The 26,027-nt window shown below is 30.3% G+C and overlaps 1 long non-coding RNA gene across 1 annotated transcript; it reads right to left on the minus strand.

Moving 5' to 3' along the window:
* Window positions 1-2,394: 2,394 nt before the first annotated feature.
* LOC121118908 (uncharacterized) lies at window positions 2,395-11,407 on the minus strand. Its single transcript, XR_005864609.2, has 3 exons — window positions 11,187-11,407; window positions 5,653-5,895; window positions 2,395-5,581 (listed from the first exon to the last, which is right to left on the minus strand). It is a non-coding gene; the product is annotated as an uncharacterized lncRNA (long non-coding RNA).
* Between the last annotated feature and the right edge of the window lie 14,620 nt (window positions 11,408-26,027).

Genomic DNA, 26,027 nt, shown 5'->3' on the forward strand with positions numbered 1-26,027 from the left:
CGTCAGCAATCAATTTTCCAGAAATCAGGAAATCAATACCGTCTGATTCCATTCTTTGTTAAGCCGTTTTAAATAAGGGTTCAATTTGTCTATTTCAGTACTCTCAATTTTCTCATATACATAATTTTTTATAGGGTCTCGAATGAATAGGAAAGCAGAGAATATCTTTATTCTTGCATAAATATAATGAAATATCCCCTTTTTATGGTCATCACGTCGTTGCTTTTACTATATTTGCAAAATTTTCCTCCAAACCTGAAAAATATATCCAAAATCAGATAGTAACTGTTAGTGAAGATGGGCTAACTGCTACCCAGATTTTTATATAAACCAACCAATCGATATATTTCATTGTGGTACCTCACTGTCACAAAAATTTACAATATTAGTTTTTTTTATCAGCTTCTCCCCCTCCCCTTAATCAGTATTTTTAACAATGATTAGTTAAATTAGAATTATCTCTTGTTAATCTATGAACAATTACCAAGAAAATATTGAATCAAAGTTCAAATTTCAGGAAGAACTAGCTAACTGATTTAGAGCTTCTTTCTGGTTATTTAGAAAAGGTTGTGAGATTGAATAAAGATAACAAAGTAAGATCAAATACATTTTGCCCATTCAAACATTTTTACCATACAACTCTCCTAGATTACATATTACTATCAAAAACACCCACTGAGAGTATTCTTATTTGATCAATAAAGGTAGCAGCGATGTATATATTGATGTATACAATATATAAATATTGATAAAATCAAACCAACATTTGTCCATCAAATGGATACATAATTCTACATCTTGTGTTCAATTATCTTTTGCTTCAGAGTGTTGCAGATCCATTTACCACCTTTGTATGTTCATACGATCTCCCTATTAGATTAGTCATCCATGAGTACTTAGATGATACCCTTGATAAACTCTGAACAATAACAACATCAAAAGGTTCCTTAAGTCGGCCCAATTGTTCCTTAATTAATAAATGTTTTTTGAGTAAACGTGGGAAGGACGGAAATGCTCTTCAATGTAGTCCATGTGACATTACATGTCCAATAGTAGGTACCTATATTAATTAATAATATGTTGTATAGGTACTTATTTTTACCTAAATATGAAAAAATATCATCCAAATTCACAGGATAGAACACAGAGGGGGGATTTTATATTTAATCATCATAAAACAGGATACCGTTGGATTATTTATTGTTTTGGGCTCATCATAAATCACACATTGCTTACGTATTTATTAGAGGAATGAAAAGTTATTTATGAAAGGTGTAAATAAATGGTGATGATATGCTCCTGTGTACATACGACGTACGTGATCCCTAATACAATAAACGTAAAGAATTTCAAGCCAAGTCGTCGTTGTTGTTCTTGTTGCTGGCAGTGGCAATGAATTAATATAACGGGACGTTGATTAAAAAATGATTTTTTATACCTAATATTAATATTTTATATGAAGAATTACTAATAGGTATGAAATTTATTCTATCAACTGAACGGAAATAACCCGTCTCGATTTCAATTTGATTTGGGTTTCTGTTAGCATCCATATTGGTTTTTTTTTTTTTAAATAAGTAGTGAAGAATGAATTCATCAGTTGATACTATTTACATACCCATGTCGTAAACATATTATGATTTTTGTACAAGTTACTACATGTAGATCCTATTTGTAAAGTCATATTTGATTATCCTAATAAAATCTCACTCTGAATGTTAGATATGTTTGAAAGCATATACTGAGAAATTGGTTTTGTTACTTGGGAGGGGCGCCATTTTGAAGGCTGCATTTGAGTCTCAAACTTTTACTTTTGATTAAAATAAGACTATGATTGAATATAAGTTAATGTTTGTGTTCTTGTACATCTTTTAACGTAACTTTTTTTTGATCAAGTCACTACGAGCGGAATTATGGCCCTCTGAACAACACTGGTCCAACGCATTAGGCCTATTTTTGAGCGGGCCTAGAACGGTCTAGGTGAGTAACAGAAGCTTATTATTTCATACGCTCTCTTATTTCACATAGAAATATAGCCAGATCATCAAAAACGGATATGGTCATGCCGTTAGGGTGTGTACACTTGATCTGTAATAACCCATATGTAACTATTAAACATATTAACTTGGCGTCAGTATTAATGATATCAGCCTTTTTGAGGGCCTAAACAACAAAGTTTAATAGTGAGAAAAAACCTCTTTCCATCCGTATGGGGTGTCAAAATTAGACCAAAATATAAGGTCTTATATATTACTGTCTATGAAAGATATGTCCTTCTATTCGGTAGTTATTATAGCTGACACTAAAATTTACTAACATTATGTTATTTCATCGTTAGACAATCTTATTTCCACTTTGTAAAACAATAAAACAATAAAAAAAAAGTCATTGGTGTCAAGTAGTACTTAAGCAAGTATTGAGTATATATTTTTTTAATTCTTTAAACCAATTGATAAAGTTACAGCAAAATTTATTGAAATTATTTAGTAAAAATATCGGCTATGAGCACCCAAGTTGGCGTCTCCTTTAATTATGATGTGATTTAAGACGGCAGTAAAAACGGTTTATTAGTTCTGAAAGACGCACAGTCGTCATTTTTAGATAAAAGCACCCAATATGCGATAATAACTATTGTATACGTCTATGAGCTGTAAATAGTATTTAAAATGATTATTCCCCAAAATTATATAACGGGCAGTTCATTTTAACAAAAAAATTAATGATTATTTATTCATTCAAAAATGCCATGTGAAATGTTATTCTCGCTTCCTCCTAATTTTTGTGTTTGTAGAAAATGCCCATTCCCCCTTTGGTCATCAGTACTCATGATTTGATGAATGATTGATTGATAAAGTACTTTTGTGCTTTAGTTATAGTCCGGCACTTTTTATAAAAGTACAAATTAGAAAGATCATCATTTTTTGACAATAGCTTTTCTCATTGTCTTATATTACTTTATTTTCACTTAATTGCATTTACGACATTTTTATTATAATATTTATAATCATTTGTAAATTTTTAATGGGCTGGAAAATTACAAAATATTTTAATCCAATAGTAATCATAGGATATAATACTCATTTTAAATTATTAAATATTTTTTGATTTAGTCCCTTCTCTAGGTGCATAAATATGCCCACATTTTTCCTGCAAATTTTATCATTGGGGTATATCTATGCCTTTATCCATCCTAGAGATGGAAACATTCATGGGGAATCTTAAGTGTAAGATAGTTTTGCTATACAAATTTCTTAATTTATTATATACTTCCTGTATCCAAATTTTGGGGGATCATACTTCACTTGTGCTTAAGTTAATAACTAGTTCTGTAATTAAGATCAAGGTTTCAATAATAACTTTTTATGCGTTCATTACTCTATTGTTAAAATACAAAAAAGTTATTATTTGTGTAGTGGGTAATGTCTAATTCTGTATAAAACCTGTCTTTTTTTAATACTAATAATTTATTAAAATAAATTTTTATTTTCTCCAACTATTGTTTTAGGCTATGAGTTGACAGGTATAAAATGTAATGATGTGCTATGATAAAAAAGTATTCAATTTCTTCACTTATGCTTATATGTAGTATAAAGAGCAAATTAAGTTTTATACTGGTAAAACATCCAATTTATTAGGGTAGATAAATACTCCAGGGAAGTACTCAAGTTATGATTTGTAAGGAAGTCAGTGGGAATTAATAATACTTGTTTATGACTTATTTACGAATGAAAGAATAGTAGACCCTTGGATTATAATCTAATATTCCATAGAATGCTTAAGTCCAATTATTATATCGTCTTTAATCTCGCCAAGATCTTTTAGAATAACAATCATTTCATTATATTTATTGCAATGTAATTTCTGTAAATTATATACAAAAAATAGTTCATCTCATTGTTTTTATTGTAATTTGTACAAACGATTGTACAAGTTACAACTTGTACATAACATATACATAACTAAAATATTATCCTACAATTGAATAGTAACCATGAAACCCACAAAGGATGCAGATCCCTTCAAATTCTTTAAGGCTTTGATCAAAACCTTCATGATAATTAATTACACTTCCACATTACTATGTCGTTTTTCATTATCTTATTTATCGCTCATAATGAAATAAAGAAACTAAAATAGTTTATAAAATGACAAGATCTATTACGTTTCTTCCCTACAAAAAAAAACACCATAAAAACGACTTCCTTTCCATTCAATATGTCGAATGAGTAATGAATTATTTTATAAATTATTTGCTTAAAAATTTGGATGAGTGACAGTACTTCTAGATTACTTTCAAAATATACTTATATGAGTGGCTATATAATTCACCAAGGTAGCATTAAATCAGAGATTACAATGATAGGTCAACAACTCATAACATGAGAAAGAGGATTTTAGGAAGTACATGCATAGATCCATATCCAAGCTGCAACTGTTCCTCGATAACTTACTTCTAAGAAACACTTATTTATATCAAAACTAGAGGAAGCACGGAAACTAATGTATACACATCATGGTCAGTCATGAGATTTACAGCTAAATACATAACTCTTAATTATAAAGGGGATGATGCTACTCTATGGGAAATTGGTCTGTAGATGGATGGGCAGGGGATTAAGTGTTGTTTCTGTATGTAGGTATAGAAGAATGGACTGTCCCGTTTTCAGGTTGATATTTTTTTCTTAAAAATAACTGGGATGAAATTGTAATGTAATGATACTGCAAGTTTTGGGTCCTTACTTTGACGGCCATATTGACTTGAGGGAAACTGGTTTTTTTAAGGTAGAAATTGATCATTATTTTTGAGCCTTATACATTTCTAAATATGATGCCATGAGTAAAAAGTTTTACTTTCATATACTTTTTTAGTATTTGTTGTATCGATAAAAAAAATTATGCGTTTTGATCAATGACTTGCAGTTTCACCAATCACTTCAACAAAAGAGTTTAATTATCCAATAAGACTTCTATTCATCTTTGATAAAATAGAGAAATCGCAAATTTTAAAGTATAAATAATAAATGACGTGTAACCCACCAAAAATAACAAAAGAATTATTTTTATTGTCCCCAGTAGAAAAGATTTTTGTGGAATTATACATATGTACCTTCTACATATATAGTTTTGAAGTAAGTCATCAATAAGTATGAACACCATTGCTTTTGAAAACTATAATTTGAGAGGAATTTGAGTGATGTACATATTATATACAAACTATGTAGAGAGGTCTATGAAGATTGAGTCATTGCCGGTGGAAATATCTATCTAGGGCTAGATAAATGCAATATATCCTAGGATATACTTATCCAAAGTATTTTTATTATTACCATGATACATAAAATGTATTTAACTTGGTTCGTATCCACTTCCTGTCAATTACGTAGGAATAGTAGTAAGACTCATCACTATACATATATATATCTTCTGCATTTCTTTGCTTCCAGACATCAACCCTCTTTGCACTCATTCGGGGACTAATTAAGTTGCAAGGAAGTACGATCTATGTAAGCACTCGCATGTAAGTATTTTATCCAAATGAACCCATTCATTTAAGGCCGTTCAGCTAAGGAAAGAAAGAACTCTATAATTAAGGACGAGAAAAATATTGAATTAAGGCAATTTGAATGGAATATTATATTCATAGGTACTTACACCACGCATAAAAGAATAGCTCCCGGTTATGGAGGGAAAAAAAAACTAACAAGTTAGGATAGGATGGTGTAGAACAGAATCCATTTTGAAAAATAAGTTCTTCTTTTTATTATGTGATCCAATCCCTTCTTTACAAATTCATTATAACTATGTATACTATCAAACACAGTAGAGATCCAGAGCTCGACCACCTCCATACTCGACATATTCAAAGTTCGCCGAGAAAACTTTACCTTGGAGATTCTAATTAAGCAAAAAGCATTTGTAAACAAAATATAGTTTGTGCTTTGGTCACAAGCTACTACTTGTCGTTGTAACTTAATGGGTATTTTGTTGTCAGCTGTCAATTTTGATGCTCTTTTTTTTCTCCGTATCAGTGTTTTGATTATTCATTGATTTAATTCAAATTAGGCCTTTTGAAGCTATGAACAATTCCCAATTTTTATTGAATTATAATTCCAGAGTTGTAAAGAATTGTCTAACTACCAATTTATTTTTGGGGTTTCCCCCGCCCCCATTGTTTTTTAGGGGAAAGGTTGCGAGTTATAATGAAGGTAATAAGGTAAAACTGTGCTCCAAACTTTTTTTTGTATTTTCATTGTTTTCTGTAATTTTATATATAAAAAAACAAAGGTCCCAAGAAGACATTGCAGAAAATCAAAGGAAGAAAACAGTAAGAAGCATATTTCTTTGAAAATGTTGTACAAAAAGTCAATTTTGGGTAAACACTTGATGAGGGAGTGGTGCAAATTAATTATTTTCTCCCTTTTTTGATAGGTAAAATTAATTCGGAGTTCGACTGCATTGTTCTTCGAAGCTCCTTCCAGAAGGAATTAGCAACGATAACTAGGATTTTACTGTATATACATTGTGCCTAAATACTTGTGAGGATGACGTGTTATTAATCAAAAGAAATGAGGTGGAAGAAGGGGATGTATATGCAGAATACGTAAAATTCGTTCTTAATTGATCTTTAATTGAGGCTTAAATAAGAGAGAAAGAAAAAAGGTTAAATTATCATCATTATGTTATAAAATTATATTTGAGGGGAGTTGCTGTTTTATTATAATTGTCCATAAGCAATAATCCCGCTGGATCATCACTTATTTGAACAATGGGGCGGCTTTGATGAATTATAATGTCATGACATCTCGTTTGATGATTCGTGCACTTGTATAATAATATTATATGTAAAGAATTAAATTGTTTTGAAAGAATTGATTCGTAGAAAACTCTAACTAATTGTTTGGATCATAAAATGTGTTTATAGGCAGATGTACATACATACGTTAGGGTGGCCCTTAAAAATCAATTTGTTACTTTGACTTGTCCAGAGCAACTATTTAGTTCCCTTTATAATAAAACGTCTCTGTGCAAAATATTTTTGACTTTAAGCAATATTTAATGCTGAGAACCCATTAGATATTTATAATCGAGAGCGTCCGCAGGATTATGTGTATATATATATATATTTTTTTTTTTTTTGGTGTGTGGGGAGAGGGGGGGAGTAATTCAAAATTAAATTAAATTTTTTGGAAAGAAATTTCAAATATTAAGTTTTTTGTAAAAATTTCAAAAATCTAATGCTATTCTCAATAAACTAACTTTTTTGAAAAAATTTCAGAAATCTAATGCTATTCTCAATAAACTAACTTTGAAAAAATTTCAGAAACTTAATTTCAAATATTAATTTTTTTGGAAAAAAAATCTTATGAATTGACAAAAATTTCAAAAATTTATTTCTGTTAAAATATTTTTTTTTTTAATCTTAAAAATTGAAGTTTTCGGAGGAAAACTTAAAAATCAGTAGATATTCATGAAAAATTTAAAAAACAAAGATTATTTTGGGGGAAGGGGATGCAGCACCGCCAGCCCACCCACTGGGGACGCCCCTGATAATTTTTTTCACTTAAATCAAGTTGTAATACCAACTTTTTCTGTAAGGATAAATACCTTTTAATACTATACATTTATTAGTTTAGTAGTTTCAATATTTAATCATTTTTAAAAAGATTTGTTCACCACTATGTTTCATTTATGTTTAAAAATAAAAACGTACTCAAATGTCCCCTAATGTATCACCCTAATTCAAATTTTAGAGCCACCCTAATGTACATAGAATCATATATTCTAAGTACGACACAAGATAGATTTTAAAAACAAACGTACATAATATATATATTGTATATTTCCGCCCATGCAAAACGACCCATTACGTCACAGCAAGAAGAAGCCACGGAACTCTCACCTCATTTATTAGCTAATACTATTACGTCATATCCCTTGAAAAAAAAAACCTTTAGTACCTACTTTTCCATTCCGGTCGGTTCTCCATCTCTCATTTTATTTGAGAGAATCAACCCTTTTGTCTCATTCCTTCGTTCTTCAATCCTCTTCTCCCCATTTCCGTTGATTCATACCAGAAATAGCTAGTATGTAGAGTAATAAAATTTGATATCAGGTATCTCGATCTTATCATTGGGGGAGGGGGAGAGTATAAAGAATCCTTTTTTATAATTTATTTTGTAGTGTTAAGACTCCACCCAAGATCGAACTTTATTTGGGTTCGGTCTTAACTCTTTATTGATTTTTTCTAGAGCGATTTGGACCAATATTTATGTTCATACTGTGTCCTCAGACTGTAGACCGAAGTGTAATTGTTTTTAAATCGTGGACCCATTTTTTGGGTCTCTATATATAGACCCTTTTTTCAGTCTCAATCCATGTACCAAATTTTTCGACTATGAGGTATTTATGAGTTGTACAAACATGATTTATGCAACACATTTAACTACATATGATGTCATATTAGGTTGATGTTCACAATTTTGAAACACACATTATATCATCTAGTGGTGTGACGGTCCTTATTTAGGACTGAACACTCCTACTCAATCTTGGTCCAGTCAAGTTTAGTCCTGCACAAAGGGGCGTCCGCAGGATTATATTTTAAAGAAGCCTTGGTTTTTGGATTTTTTTAGAAAACAAAATTAGAAAATAAAGATTTCTATCCAAAAAAAAATCAAATATGACATTTTTTTTTTTAAATTTAAACTAAATTGTTTGTAAAAAAAAATTTATAAAATTAAATTTTTTAATACAAAATTTAAGTGTTAAATATTTTGGAAAAAGATTTCAAAAATACATAGTTGTTTACAAAAAATAAATTTTTTGCCAAAAAATTTCAAATATTTAATTACTTGGAGAAAAAAATTTCAAATATTAAATTTTCAGGAAAAAAATTTCAAATATTAAATTTTCAGGAAAAAAATACAAAAATTCCTAGCTGCTTACAAAAAAATAATTTCTTTGGAAAAAAAAATCAAAAATCCATAACTCTTTACAAAACATTAGTTTAATAAAAAATTAAAAAATTAACGTTTAAATATACACTTTTTTTTTTAAATATTTAATGTTCCGTAGAGAAAATTTAAAAATCTTAAGGTATTCTTAAATAGTTATTTTTTTAGGAAAAGCAAATTGAAAAATTATATTAAATTTTTTGAAAAAAAACTTCAAATATTAAATTTTCTTGTTAAAAGCAAAAATTTCTTTATTTGGGGTGTAACACCTATCCAGCCCACCCCGTATGGGTACCCTAACATATCAGTCCTAAAACTGATATAGTTCAGTGATTGATGACGTCACTCTACCCAACCTTATTTCTTGTTTTTTAAATCAGTTCCAGTACTGGCAGTCCATAGGATTGGTAGGGCCAATCATTGGACTAGACTGGACTGCACGGAATAAATAAGCACTTAAACAACTCTGATGTCAACTATAGTATCGATGTCGACCAAATTTTACATGAGACTCATACATACCTTCTTTTTTTTAAGACAGATACAAATCGAATTTTTCTTCGGAATCAGTTTAGGCCGAACTTCTTGAAAGAAGCAAATTAGTTTGGTCCCCTAAAAATTGTAACAGCTTCAGACCGGTCTAAGAAATTAAGAACGAACCCCAACATTAATATACAGTGTAAAACACATAATACCACTTTTGTGAAACATTTTATGGAATAGATGTTCAACTTATATATGTACCTACGTATAAACGGTATGTTGGAGCGAGAACATCCTGCTCCTTATATTTGTCTTTTTCATCCTTTATTTTTTGCACGCATAGTCTTTTTTTTTTTTTTTTTAATTACATATTTTATCGTAATTTAATATTATATATAATTTGAAGACATTAAAAGTAATTTATTGTGCCTATATATGTATGTAATTAAGAATTTTAATTTCATTCATGGTGATTAGGGATCGACAACTCTAAGGAGCTGTTCTTATTTAGTAGGGCTGGCACAGAAAATCAGAAATAGACCAAAGTGAAAAAAAGGGGTGTACTCAAAACTGAGGAATGACTTCTTCTGATAAATGTGTACTTTCAACAAATGCTCAATGGATGATCTCTTATTTCTGTAGAATTTGAATAGGGGACCATGTACAATGTATGAATATCAAGTTTTAGGTTTTTTCCCCTCCCCTTCCCCCATGATCTTACTTTACATATTTATTCAACCCCCTCTCCCAAGGGCATCCAAAGGGGGAGGAGTGGAGGGGCTGTACCCGACCCCCTAAACTAAGTTTTTTTTTTTCTTTTTAGTAGAAAATTTAATGTTTGACTTTTTTCCCCCAAAAATAGCCCTTGTTGTTAATACAGGGAGCACTAGAGAGCCGCGCCCCTTCCCCATACACACTGTGTCCCTCAACTAAATTTAAAGACACGAATTATAATATTATTCTACTATAATTGCAGAATTGTGACCTGATTCTAAATTATTGAGTTTTACTTTTACACATTTTTAAATTTACTATACCCATGACTAAAAAGAGATGTAATAATGATAGAAATATTAAAAAAGATCATTAACATATTTCACAAATAAATAAAGTTAAAATTACTTCATGCTTGTCAACCCAGGGAAAAAAAATTTAGTGGAATCCCCGCCTTGGATATATAGGTCAGGGTACAGTACTGGGTAAGGTATTACAATTTTGGACAATAAATATATCAGACTAGTCGAGGCTGTTTGTGCTACAAACTATAACATAAAGCAGAACTTAACAAGATAAGGTTGTACAGAGTGCATGCCGTTACCTTCCTTAAAAAATAAACCAAAAAAAGACAGAAAATATGTCGGTATTTTTAGACAAATCGTCCCTTCAACATAATTTAGATCAAATAAATATTGTTCTCAATTTTAAAAGAGCCAATACGAATTCAAACAGTCCTCGTTTAGAACACTGATGCGGATAAGAGAAGCAGTAAAATTGACACTTGACAACAAAATACATACTAAATGTTTATATACCTATGTAAGATAACGTTGTTTGTACATTTACAGTTAAATTAAGTTTATCAAATTACCCCTTTCTCAAATTGAATTAATTGGTATATACACAAAATTATGGATCTGCTGTTGTAGAATAAAGCAAAATACAGCCAATAAAATCCCTTTGACCCATCTCTTTTCTGTATAAAATGGGTTCATTCTTTATTTTGTATGAAAGAAACAGTTATTTCATTACCTAGATCTCATAGAATGATGATAAAATGTTTTCCGTCATTCAATGAATGGACTAAAAAAAGGATAGAGGATGATTCGATGCAATAAGAGTCCCACGAGGAGGAATGGTGTATAACTCATGGCAACAACACTGAGGAGGAGAAGTAAAACAGGTATTTAGACTAGCTACAAACAAAAATCATATGTTACTTATTTTCCCTTATCCTTTTTCTTTCTTTCTAAAGGAATTATCTTATCTTAAATTGAATGAATGGAGGGAGGGAGAGAGAGAGAAGGGGGGGGGGAATAAACTTCAAGTCATGTGACTTAAATACTTGAACATGATTACATATTATTATTGTTATTTAAGACAATTGCGAGGGAAATAAAATACCTCCTTTCTTCTACTTTCCTAATCTCACCCAACGAACACTCTAAATACATACTACAGAAGGAGATACATAAGTACTCGACGTAATCTTATCTGATTATAAGAAGAAGATGACATCACGTGGGAAATGAATATGAACTTCCATCAGCTCCTAACATTGAAGTACATAGAAGAAATCCTTCTCTGCACTCATGTACGTATATTATGTAGGAATTATTAACCTTAAGGAATACATATTATTATTTATTTTGATTTATGGTTCACGTAATTGGTAATCCGAGACACACTTACCTTAACTAGATCCATATATAATGCTTGTAGTAGACCTCTACTACCTAATATTTATATTTGAATAACCTTACACTACTTATTTTCAACTTATTTTTTAAATTTCTTTCTTCTTCTTTTTTGATTAATGAAGTAAACTGATTCTTTTCCCTTGTCTCCTTCCTATTTTTTTGTTCCTTCAAGATCTTGTAAGACGATAATGAACATATGAGAAGACACTCCGAATGATACTACAAGGTGTGAACATTTTTCAAAACACATTGCTACCACCTCCCTATCAACTTACTCACAAAGAAATACACACATAGTAAGTAAAGGATAAGAATCTTGCACGATAATGTCAAATACTTATTTGTATTTACTGTGAGTTCGATAATTGCCCGTATTTCGCGAGTTTAACCTGTTTTAGAGTGTTTTTATTTGACGTTTGTCATCTTGGGGGTCTACACTACCAAGTTTTATAAGGATAAAACAATTTTTTCATTAGAATTAAGAAAAATACTCCACGGCTAAAGTGTATATGAATGTCAAAATAAGACTGACTAATAAAAATACTTAAACTTTTACCGTATAGCTCTTTAATGTCTGGTTTTGTTATATATCATACCTTAGTATGTATTAGAATTATGTTAATAAATCATTATAAATACATTCTTCATTTAAATAATATAGCCATTATATTTACAAGACTAATATATTTTTCACTAACTATCGTACTTTTCTCGTCCTTAATCTATTTAGATAAAAAATCAATTGTAAATCTACCCATTTCATAGGGATTTTAAGCAAGAACGTCCGCAGGATTATATATATAATTTTTTTTTTTTTGGGGGGGGAGGGGCTTGTTTTCGGATATTTTTGGAAAAAAATCAAAAAATTTAAATTCAAATTTTAAATGTTTTTGAATTTTTCTCCAAGAGCTTAAATTTTTGGGACAAAAATTTCAAAAATTCAGAGCTATTTACAAAAAAGTTATTTGTTTTGAAAATAATTTCAAAAAGTAAATTTTGGATAAAATTTTAAAAATATATAGCTATTTACAGAAAATTAATTTTTTGGAAAAAAAAATTCAAACATTTTATTTTCACTGACGTTGACCTGCAGCTGAATGCTTTAGGTTGGGGAAAAAGTTATTTAGTATATCCTGCAATTTTTTTAAACTAAGTGTATCTTGTTCATTATTGGTAACATCGGATCATACGATAAGGTTATACGAAAGTGTGAGGGTATACTACAAACGCTTTTTGGACAGTATTGCGCTTTGTCAGTTCAGTTGTGAAATATCGTGTGTAGAGATTGGAGGTCTCAAAGGAAGAAATTTGCCATATTTTACATTTTTACTACCTGAAAGGAAAAGACGCGTAAAAGCGGCCAAAAAAAAATTGGGATGTATGTACATATACGGGGCAGATATCCTTTTGGTTCCTATTGCACAACAGTGGTTCGGGCAAATCGGATATCATCAAGACATTGCCAAGCCACACATATCTTTTCATGACGTGCAAGAAGCTTCGGGAGCTCTGATGGGATGTTCTTATGCATCCACCCTACAGTCCTCACCTGGTACCAAGTGACAACCACCTGTTCCTGTCTATGGTCAATGCGCATTGGAGTACAAATTTGACTTCAATAGAGGCTTGTAAAAATTAGTTGTCGTCCATATTGTTGTTTGTCCATATGGACCAAGGCTTCTACGGCGGGAAGGGCATTATGAAGTTGGATTATTGTTGGGAAAAAGTTAGCGAACAGAACGGATCATTAAATTGGATGATTGTAAAACTTCTTATAAAGCATTGAAATTAAGCAAAAAATAAGAAATCACTTTTTCCCAATATATTATTAGCAAGTTTAGGATTAAAGAGGAGATCGGTCTAAAGGAAAAACTAAGTATGACGATTAGAAACATCATTGTCACTAATATTACAACAAAGTATCTTAGTTTACCATTGAAATTAGTTTAGTAAAACTCTAAGTATCTTTAAAACACGTGAATATTTTGCAGTTATTTTTAATTTAGACATTATTTAAGTCGAAATTAAGCTTATTAAAATTATAGTAGATTGATTTATGATGACGTCATTGATCAAATATTGTTTAATGGGACGACTTATACTTTCGATTCAAACGGGACGTCAATATTTAGGCCCTTGATTTATCCTTAGCATTAAGTAATATTTTGAACAGATGTTAAAATGTGTATAAAATCATTGGATCAAGTTTTGTTGAGAATAATTTAAAATTAAAAAGAAATAAAAACTATTAGCTTCTAATGTGGCGTCGCCTTCAATTATAATGCAATTTATAACATCCATAAAATCGCTTTTTTTCTTTCTAACTTATGTTTTGTTCATTAATAATAATTAAAATTGGGATTAATATACAATATATGTATATCTCCACGCAATATATAGTTACATTTGAGCCGAAAAGGATCCCTTGAAAAACGTTAAAAAAGGACTCTCTGTAAATCCACCCAAAAACGAAAATATGTAAATAAGAGTAAATGTTCCTATCAATTGACCATTACATACATTTGTAGATAGACCCCTTTCGGCAATATTCATAGGTATCTACTCCATTTTTAACTCATTTATCATTTCTTTTAACTTATTTACGCTGGGATATTCCAAGGATGATGAATTATGAAATACATTTATATATGTACTTAAGACCGTCAATAAGGATGAATCATTAAAGAGTCTACGGACTTACATACATCATGTCTATGTAATATAACCGAAAGTAAATTATATAATTGCTAATAATTTAAGTATAACTTTAGAAGAAGAATAAATATAAAAAAACCGCAAAAGCATTTGCTATTATTATCGTCATTAATGTTGGGTCTCTGTTGACCAAATGTGAACATGGAGGAAGAGACGCTTGCTGCTCAGACTGTCTGTTTATCCATACAAAATATAGTTGGTGATATGTTTTTGGTTATATATAAGTAGTCCTGGAAGGAAGTAGAATTTTTTTTTTCAAGTGTTTATTTGAGGATGTTTGGGACATGTGTGAGTGATACTTTCCATTCTCTGCACTTTGGATGGTAATTATCTTGTAAAATACGAACTCATATTGGGTTCGAATATAGGTATACGTATTATTTTGTATTAAAAAGGTCGTATTAGTGATTACTAATGAACATTGTTAAAAAAATATATCACAGTGTTATCTCACTAACACAAACAGTGTATTTTGCTATCAACTGTCGATATTCCCCCCCCCCCTCTAACTAGTATTCTCAACGTTGATGGATTGAATTAGAATGATCGTTTGATATAATCATTCCATAGCTGGGAAGAACTGGCCAACTACCAATTGATTTTGGACATTTTTTCTATTTCTTGTCGTATAAAGAGTTGCATGACAAAATAAAAGTAACAACGCGATATCGAGACGGCATATTACTTTTTAATGGGAGTTTGCCATTGGTAGGCAGACGGCTTTTTGAATATAAAGCTCATGTAGAAGAATTTAGTTGCTATAAACAATGATTGGAGAAGTATGTATGTGGTTTGAAAAACATGTTGGACTATTTAATTTAAACCCTAATCATTATGGTTTTTTTAATCAGCTGAGTTCATTGCTTGATTAAGTCGATATTAGTGTGACTGTCTTCTATCGGTCAACTCTTCTCTTTCTTCGTATCTTTGCTACTAGATCCCTCTTATATTCACAGCTGATATTTCGATCAAGCTTATTTCGTTATTTGTCCCCACATATATATATTCATCTATGGTATTGACGTGTATAAAACTAATTAAATTAAATTGGAATTGAATCCCATACTGGAAGTGCCATTTTGTTATAAAAGTATTGGGCTACTGATAATGTCACCCAACAAGCATTTCTTTTAAAAAAGAAGTCCTCAAATTTCTGAGCTAGCCTACACTAAACAAAAAAAAAGCATACGTCTCTGTAAGTTCATGTTAATATACATGAACGATATTTTTGTTTTTTATATTTAATAAAAAGTACTCATACCAATTTTGTTATTGGAACCGGTACGAAAATATTAGTATTGCAACGAAACCAGTTTGTATTTCTTTAAAGAAGAAAAGATAACAAAATGAATTACTCAAGGTCACTAGATATTTATAAATTTGAGATGCAATTGAATTTATTTTATTTTAAAAGATGAAATCTGATCCTTAAGACGACGACGATTACAAACTCCCTCTCTCTCAATACGTAACAATAAAGACTACAAAGTAATGCGTGTAATTATCTTGATCTTACTTATAAATAGGGAAGATGAATTTTGTTTTGTTGGAGCTTTCGTAAGATCAAATATGAAACTGTATATGGCATAATCTGTTGCAAATGTCCTTGTACTACAAAATTCATGGTTGATCAGATTAAGCACTGTTTGATAGTAAACATTAAGTGGCTATAGAATATATTATACTTACATATTCACTAAATGTCTTAGAAAATGGTTTGGTAAAATTTTAAGTCGAGTTTTTATGGCAAAATTTGATTGTTATTGGTATCCCAAGTTAGTTCAAACAATTTGTCACAATGGTCCATAAGCAGTAAGGCCGTGACTAAGATTGTTTTTTATAGCCTAAAGGCTAATTAATTTATTATTTTATCATTGCGAAGTTTTTATTTAACTATTTAAATTTTTAGGAGAAATTTTGAATGACTTTAGTTTTCCATAAAATATTTAGAAATTTGTTTGGCTTAAGAGATGTAAGAGGGACAAGTTCCAGGGTCTTGCACCTATAGGCTTTATTACCTCGACTAAATACTCAATTGGTTTAAAAATAAAGAAAGAATAATAATCAATATAAGAATCCGATTTTTAATCACTTAAAAAAATTAAAAGCAATAGCTTATTATTATAAAAAAATCAAATACAATCACTGCCCAAAAGGGCCCTGTTCAAAGCAACTTTGATTAGGGCCTAGTACTCTAATAGTTCCATCTGGAATTATTCAATACATTTTATATTATAAAAATAGGACTCTGCTTTGACTTTCCTACTTTCCCACGACTTTTAAAAATCATCATCACCTTTGGAATGTGTTCTTTGAATTATTGCATTGCACAAAAAGCATCTTTTCTAAGAATTAAAATTATAATATTAATAACTATTCACCCCCTTGCCTTACTCTCTTCGAATGCAATGGAATCATGAATCACCTCAGTTCAATACTTGTACAGGGAGCACATCAAAAAAATCAAACAATGAAATATTGAACTGTTAATAAATTTTCGATAAAATGAATTTATAAACTTTGCAAAATGGTACATTATATACAAATGAGATGTTAATATTCAGTAAAAGAGCTTCAATATAAATCACATTTTCAAACTGGTCTCAGGAACAATGATAAGTCCAACAATTTTTTCAGTCAGCTATGAGTTATACTCCCTTATGATGGCTGCCTCAAGGAAGTCGAGGTTGGTTTTGGATTGATCGTATACCTAAGAACGCTCCTACAAAAATAATTAAACGGACAAAAATGTTTACTGTGGACACATGATTCTTTTTCTTCCAAGACCTCGAATTATTTGCTCTTTCATTTCCTTTCACCCTCTAAGCTTCTTTAATAAGCTCCTGATTTTTTGTAATATCAGACTTACAACCCATTTTTTTCAAAATCTTCAAATTGTGGTCTGTGACGCGTTCATTTCACAGTATAATTATTGTCTGATTGAAATTTTGGGGTAGGTGCTCATTCTGAACAATATTTTTTTCTTAAAAGGCTTTGTTGTCACAAAATATGTATTTCCACTTTTGCCCTTGCCCCCAGTATCCTTACTAGTTCGTTTGTTAGCTTTCAATAGTTCCAAAATACCAACTCAGACGAGATCTTTAATGATCTTTTGATGAATATGTGAGTCAAAAGATCGTTAATCATTTGTATTTTTGCAGCGCCATTTTTGAACCAATTTTCTACACGAACAAAGCAAAAATAAATTTAGTAAACAATACTTTATTTCATTTCTATAACTAAACCTTGTATGGCTTAAAACAAGAGCGTGAGCACACTTCTTGGTACCCACCATTTTTGATTCTGCACCCTGTACATATATAGGTAGTTTCTCACTACTCTAAGCAATCATAAAAATCATAGTTAAGTGTTTCCTTTTTTGGAAGTTCCTCTTTTTGATTTTTATAGATATTATTATGAGGAGTGTATCTCAAATATTGATCTTTATCTTAGAAGAGTGGAGGGAAAATGAATCAAATTTTGGGTAATAAAAGAACTGTTATCGCTCTTACATAGATATATGTTAGTCATTGCGGATACTCTTCTCTGAGAGAATAATATCTGGCGGGACAAAAATATATAGCGGAAATGCAGAGAATTGAATAAATAATATGTTTTTCACACTTGATTGTGATAAAATGGAAGGAGAGGGAAGGGCCTGTCATTGAGGAATCCATATTGGGCATCCCTTATCTAAATAAACAGGAATTGAATATGATATTAATATTGACTTTATGCCTCGGATCGGCATGGGCAGTTACTTGAATGTTTGTTAAATTTGACAAATCAAATTTTAGAAAAGTGACAAATTACAAAATTAGAGCTTTTTTAGAAAAGAAAAATTTGGAAAAATGCCTTTTGAGCACATTGGCAAAAAAATAATAATGAGGGAAACATAATTTAAATAAAGAAAACTTTGACAACAAGTAAAAATAATTGTCAAAAAAGTATTCTTGCCAATGAATTGAACAACAAACTACAACTACAAGGGGTATAGGAGAATTTACCCTCCCCTCTCCGTATCCGTTGGCATGTAGTTCGGACATGCCAAATATTCCTTGGACCGGAAGGGCTGTTACTGGAATGATATTTTTTATTTTAGACGGCAAATTTGATAAAAAAAATTTTAGAAAGGTGACAAATGAAAAAATTCCCAGTAGTATCTTTTTTTTTGGAAAGACAAATTTGGCTAAATAATTTGAATACAAATGGCAAAACAAAAAAAAAAAACGAGAAATATAATTTTAAATACAGAAAATCGTGACAATGAGAAATAATAATTGACGAAAAATGTATTATTTTTAATAAATTTAACAAACTACCACTACGAGGGGTGAAGGGGGGTTTGCCCTCCTCCTTACGTATTTATGGGTCAGTCGATCGGTTATGTAATCGGTTAATGTTTTCGTAATTTAATGTCCTAGATCCTAACATTTTAAAATTGTTCAGGATAGGCAAAATAAAAAAATTTCCTACCTAAAGCTTATGTAATAACTACAAAATATAAGATTTACCAGATATATAGGTCATTATTAGTGTTGAAACTCGGTCCAGCACCGAATATTTTTTTCAGTTCGGTCTTGAATAATTTTTTCTAGACCGATTTGGACCGATATTTTGGTCCAAACCACGGTAATAGACCTTGGACAGATTTTTTTCTCGGTCTCATATATATATATATATATTATGAGAGAACAAGTTTCTTTTTTCGATCGATCGTCATTGATTTATTCATTATATTTAGCAATGAATAAATATCTGGATAACCTTAAAAATCGCAAAAGTATATGATATGTTCTCGAACAAATACTTTTTACATATAACATAAATTTATTCATGCGAGCTATCTCTACTTAAACTTCGTATGACGTCATTGTACTTGAAAATACACATCTTATAAATAATTTATCTGCAAAATCGGTCTACCCAACGGACATTCCTGGTTTGTACTTACATAGCAATGAGGACCACGGTCCAGTCCAGTCCCACTTGTCGGTCTTTAAAGAAGGTAAATGGATCATTTGTGACGTCATTGAGGGTTTTTCTTGTTTGCTTTTTTACATATTCCGTTATATCTTGTAATAAGTTATATAACTAACTTAAAATAAAATGCGTTGTATTATATTGTATGAAATTGAAAATAAGATATTTTTGCAAGATATTTGTAATGATGAAAAATATAAATCTCTTATTTGGCTTAATTTACGATGGATATTTTTATGAAAAATTCCAAGAACCGATAGAATCGGTCCTAAGACTGGACTTGACCCAATAAATAAGGACCGACTCATCACTATCCCACAATCAGTTGATAGCATGTTAGACGACTTTTTCCAACTATGGAATCATTAATAAATAATAAATAGTTTAGAAGTGTTCAAAACTTAACAAAGAGCTCATTCGAATTGAACCAATCAATGTTTAGAATGCTGATAAAGGAGACAAAGTTACAAAATTGACAGCTGACAACAAATACAATGTATATTTTATGTACTTTCACTCGTAAATATGTAATAAATGATGAATATTGATAAACAAAAACTTTTTGATACCATGAAATAGTATTTGGTCATAATTAAATGAGCATATAACGGATGTTCTATAGAAATCTGAACACTTACTAATTCAATATTCATTGAAATTTGAGTGATTAAAGTAGATTAATATTCTCATATATTAAAGTATGAACAATTAATTACAAAACAAAACAAACTTGAGCTCTACAGCTTATGTACAAGTGGATAAAATGCCATTTGAACGTGATGAACCAATTTCCATTCATATACTCAAAGCAGTTAGACAAAATAGGACGACAATCTATACCATCAGCAAGTCTGAAACGTTGGAGAGGAAGAAGAGCTCCATCAAAAACGTCAATCTAGATCCGGAGGAATTAAAGAAAATTGCCTAAGCTAACCTACTCCAGTCCATGAAGGTCCATGCAAGAGATCTTTACATATTACACCAGACTGTCCAAATAACTATTAAAAAGTGGATGGAAATATCCTTGTGAGGGGGTGATGCCATTTTGACACTAGCAATGAAAGAAACCATCTCCTCTGTTGCAAGACTTTTTTGAATTAGTCTTTTTAACTTTTTTTTTTACAATTTTGGCCACTCTACAGCCCTGATGACCCGTTCGACTTCACCTTTTGTGTGCCTGTCAAGGAGAAGGCCTGCAGTGCCCGTCATCTAAAAACTGATGCCCTCAAAGCCGCTGTCAGCCAGCACTGGGACGCCATGACAGAGGACTACATCCACAGTGCGTGTTAGGACTTCTGCTGACGCCTGAAAGCCATCATTGCCGCTAAGGGTGTCTAAATGAATGATAAATACAGCTCATACACACATTTATTTATTGTGTTAATTTTGTTGAAATTCTATTGTAGATAAATAAATTACATCTGCTTGAATTTTAAAATTCAATGTGTTTATATTTTAATGGACCACTCGATAGGTTATAGTTAAATAATAATTTAATACTTCCATAATTTGCTAATATTGTAGCTATACAATCTTTTTTTACGAGTTTAAATCAAGTATCGAGGAGTGTTTTTACTCTAAGTCCGAGAATGAAGTTGCAGTTTAAATAAGTTTCTGTAAGTGCAAATATAGTCCAAATTGCGAATACAACTTCCCAACTCTTAATTATATAATGTATTCTTGTTGATAATTTATTTTATGCGTTCATTAAGCTTATATATATATATAAATTTGAAGAAAAAAAATCGAATGAAATATACTTTTCTCTTCAATGGGGACTTTTTTAGAAACAGATAAAATTAATGTTAAACTTCATTAAACTAAATATTGACACAGTTTTAGGAAAAGGAATCCAAAAAGGCTTAATTTTTTTCCGAAAAGGTCATTCAAAAATAAAAAATACAGTCATTGGATAAAAAATGTACCAAGATATTTATTTAGAAATTCCTTTTATTTTTGTGAAAAATGAAAAACCCCTACATCTTTTTCTAAAAAAAGTCACCTTATATGAGAGTCGGAAAAAAATGAGATGTCCGTCGAAAAATTTGAAAGAATATATCCCCCCACCCCCAAAGAAAAATCCTAGCATTAGCCTGGTTACAGGTAATAACTAGGTAAATGTACCAAAAATACCTACATACATCATTGAAAAAATATATAAAAAGTAATTAGAAAATTGCCAATGAAACACTTCTTCCAAGAGTCACAAAATACGACCCATCCCTTGTTAATTAGATTTTTCCCCTCGTTATTTTGAAAGATTAGACTCAAATTAAAATAACATTTAAATTATACCTATACAAAAATGGCGTAGGTCATCAAAAAAAAAAAAAAAATTGAGCGAGTGAGTGAATACAAAGTCATTAACTTCATGAGCTCAATAACTCTTCAAATTATCTTAATTAAATCTTTGTTAAAACAGTGAGTTAGAATTTTCCAAGACCTACATACCTTGAATAAATAGCCTCCTTCAAATATTGAAATATATCAAGTATGATTCATTGTGTAAGTACATTTGTGGTCGTCAACATAAAACCAATCTTAAACAAAAATCAAGAAACAGAGAAATTCCCAATTTATTTTCTTACTTCATATACTTTTATAGACTTATTTGAGTCAATCATAGGCTTTATATTCAAATTTGTCGGATGACTTTAGATAACCAAGAGTTGAAGCTTTACTTTAGAACCTTTATACATTATTTAAGAGACTTTTATGATCTCCACTATTTCCTTTTTAAATAAAATTAATTAATTTCTCATTATCTTATTGTAACGATCAATTTTGGTTAGTAAGAATAAGATTTGTAGATATAAATTGACGATCATTTATCAAATAATACAGATGTAATCCACACTCAATTTTGGGAAAAATCTTTCTAGCTTGCTCTTTTGTTAACAGGCCACATATTTAGAAAAATAAATATGTTAATGGTTTGTAGTTAACATAGTTTTTGATACATGGGAGAAGCATATGGCTTGATTTGAAACGATGTGGTTGGGCAAGTTAATTTGAGTTTTTCACAAAAGGAGAAAAAAAATACTTAGTGTTTGAAGTAATAAAAAAATGAAATTATTTATTTTTAAAAAGAAATTTTTAAGAAAAATGAAGGGGGAAAAATTATTTAATTGCTTCGTCTTTCTAGCTTCTTGTTGCCTCTTGACAAGGAGGAGTGTCTGCTCTTTCTTGGGTGTACACACATACATACATAGATTGTCGCTCCGTGTGAAATCATAAAAAAATACAAAAATTGAAGGATTGTTTTGAGATATTTTTTGTTCTTCTATTTTTGCTTTACTTAGAGATCAGTCAAGTAGGGTCAAAGTGGTTTGAGGAATGTTTGTATGTACTTGCTTACTTATGTAGCTGGGGTAGTACTACATTCCTCATCTTCTTGAGAAATAATAATACTAAGTAGAAAGGAACGCTGCTTACAACGTGACATTAAGGCATGACTTTTTGAAACATGACTTTGCCAAATATGACCCAAAGGATTAATATAAGGTTCGTAGAGTATACTATGACACATTCCCATGGATTCCAGTCGAGAGGATTCACTCTAAAGAAAAATTACACGAACATACACATTAGAGTGTCCTGTTTTCAGGTTAATATTTTAATCCACCTGCACAAGGACTTTTTTAGCTGGGGAGAATAAAAAACTAACTTTTGCATAGATTGAAGCCTCACACATCATGTTTGGCATGTTATATGTCATTCCAGTTATAAAAAACGGTATTTTTGAGCCAAAATTAAAACATTTTTAGACCTCTTGTATCCCCGTTACAAATACGATATTATGATTTTAAAAAAATACCTTATATTTTTAGTAGTATTCGGTTTATCAGTTTAAAATATTGCAGCACTTGTTTTTAATAATTTATAACCTATAAAATGTGCTTCATGATTTGCAGTTTTTCTGTTTTATCAAACATAACACAAGATACTTTTCTGTTCAACAACTATCACTTTAGCAAGGATTAAAATTTAACGTGTTATGTTTGATAAAACAGCGAAACCGGGGAAAAATACCACATACCAATCCAAATATGGCCTATGAGGCCAAAGTTTCAGCGGAGAAGGTCTTTGTGCAAAGGAGAAAAATATTAACCCAAAAGCGTGACAGTCTAATATAGATGTATATTATATAACATGATTAATCCTATAACGCCATACTCATCAGGTTTGATAAATGAGTTTTATTATCCTTTATGTGAGAAATTGCACAATTTCTTGGCTCAAAACCTTGAATGATACAATCGCAAATATGTTATATGTTCAATGGAGCATATATCAGAAAAAATGTGAATTTCTTACTTATGACCTTTTGCCTCAAAAGGATGACCTCATCGAAAAGTGCTAAAACCAAAAATTACAAATCTAATCAGAGTTGTTAGGTATTTGAAGATAAATATTCATTTTTTTATAAACAATAGTTAGTCAGTTACTTTGATAGGGCTCATTCCAGGTCAAATTTTTAAAGGTCAAAAGATTTAAATGATTTTTGCCATACAATATCAAATTCATAAGTAAGTTAAGTGTGCCAAGTTTCATTACATAATTCTGAGTCGTTCAATAGATATATGTACTCGTCCCAGTGCCTTTTTGGAGCAAAATTTTCAACGTAACTTTAATGTCTTGTTCATTCTTTTTTATACTTGGACATGTCTTCATTTCGTTCTTGTTGCTGCTGTTCTCAAAATGGTCATGCAAGCACCTTTTTAGGAGTTTAAAGCTCCCTAAGTGTTTCTTAATCCTGGAAAATCCTATAGTCAGTACATTACTTTTCTGATGAGTGTGCAGGTCAGTATAAGAACTGTGAATATTTTTTGAACCTTTGCCACCCTTTTGATGACTTTGGTGTTAGATTTTCCTGGTCAATCTTTCCCACAAGTCATGGTAAATTAACTTAAAGCAACGTTGAAAATTTTGGTACAAAGAGACACTGGGACTCAGAATTATGTGCTAAAATTTGACAAACTTAATCTATGTACTCATGAATTTGAGTTTGTGTGCCAAAAATCATCTAAATGTAAGAAGGTCGGGTTACACGCCCTGTTCGATATGACATGAACCCATATAAAAAAAATCTATTTGTTACCAAAAACTACAAAACCTTCGATTTTGAATAATTGAAAAAACAAAATAATTTCTTTCTTAGAAATAGACAATGATTTTAGTTTGAAAAAATCTGAATATTCTAAATACACATAATGGATTTGAAGCTAAATGGACTCATACTTGACATCATTTGACACTTCAGACTCTTAGGGACCAAATATATGCCAAAAAATATCCTCCTCTTGATTTACATTAATTAACAAATATATAGACCAAAATGCAATTTGAGAAATTGTATTATTTATGCAATCTATTCTCAATTTTTGTATAGTGTCTAATCAATAATTGTTGCGATCTCTGTATTATTAGGATAATTAAGTGTAATTTTCATGAATGTTAGATTTGTATGTATACAACATTTTCTTAGTGAATACATTCTATAATACGAAAAGAAAAATACTATTTAATTATTTAAAAACAGCATCTAAATGACCCACAAATCAAATAATTATTGGGAAACCTGTCTTAAAGTATTCAAAACACTCTTAATATTTGATGAGCAAAAAATAGTAAAGACTTGAATAATTTTAAATGAAAGATATGCAGTACTTGGGATGATGCAATAATTGAATATTCCATGGATGATCGATATATTAATGGTGTAACTTTTGGCTACTTTAATACAAATTACTAAAACATTAATATTCTACGGTACATTAAAAAGTTCAAATTCCCACAGTCGTGTTAAAGACCCTTAATAGATCAAAATGAAATGATACTATTAATTTTAAAGCTTGTATTAGAATGACCATTGCATTCAAAGGATAAGGAAATTGAAACTTAATGAATTTGCTTATACAAATTGCAACTTTTATAGAACATATTTAAAGTTATAAAAAAATTTGGGCAATCATTTAAAATTTTGAATTACGTGCACTCAGATAAATATATGCAAAAATATATTTAATTTATTTAAATATAGAGGAAAAATATATGACATTGATGGTCAAGACTCTGGGATTACTTAAGAGTTAAATAGCAGTTGGTATAATAGACTTATTAGGCTAACTACCTACTAATTTCAGGCCTTTTTTATGTTCCTTTTATGTTAACAACGTGGAGTAGGACTGTATATTAATTTTCAAATTATGCACCTAATATTTATTCAATATATGAACTTGGCTAATTAATTGTAAAATTGTTCATAACTGAAAGGGTGAAATAAGTAATGTAAAGTATAATAATATTATTACACTTGATTCTAGGTAATAAGTAATATAACTCAATTACTTTTCCACAGAGAAGTATGTTAATAAGTAACTTATTATTCAAATAAGTAATATAAAGTAAAGCAATATCATGACTCTTAATGCAAAGTAATATAACTAAATTACTTTTCCACGGAGTAATATGT

Source organism: Lepeophtheirus salmonis, chromosome 5, assembly GCF_016086655.4.
Source record: "Lepeophtheirus salmonis chromosome 5, UVic_Lsal_1.4, whole genome shotgun sequence".
Taxonomy (NCBI): Eukaryota; Metazoa; Arthropoda; class Copepoda; order Siphonostomatoida; family Caligidae; genus Lepeophtheirus; species Lepeophtheirus salmonis.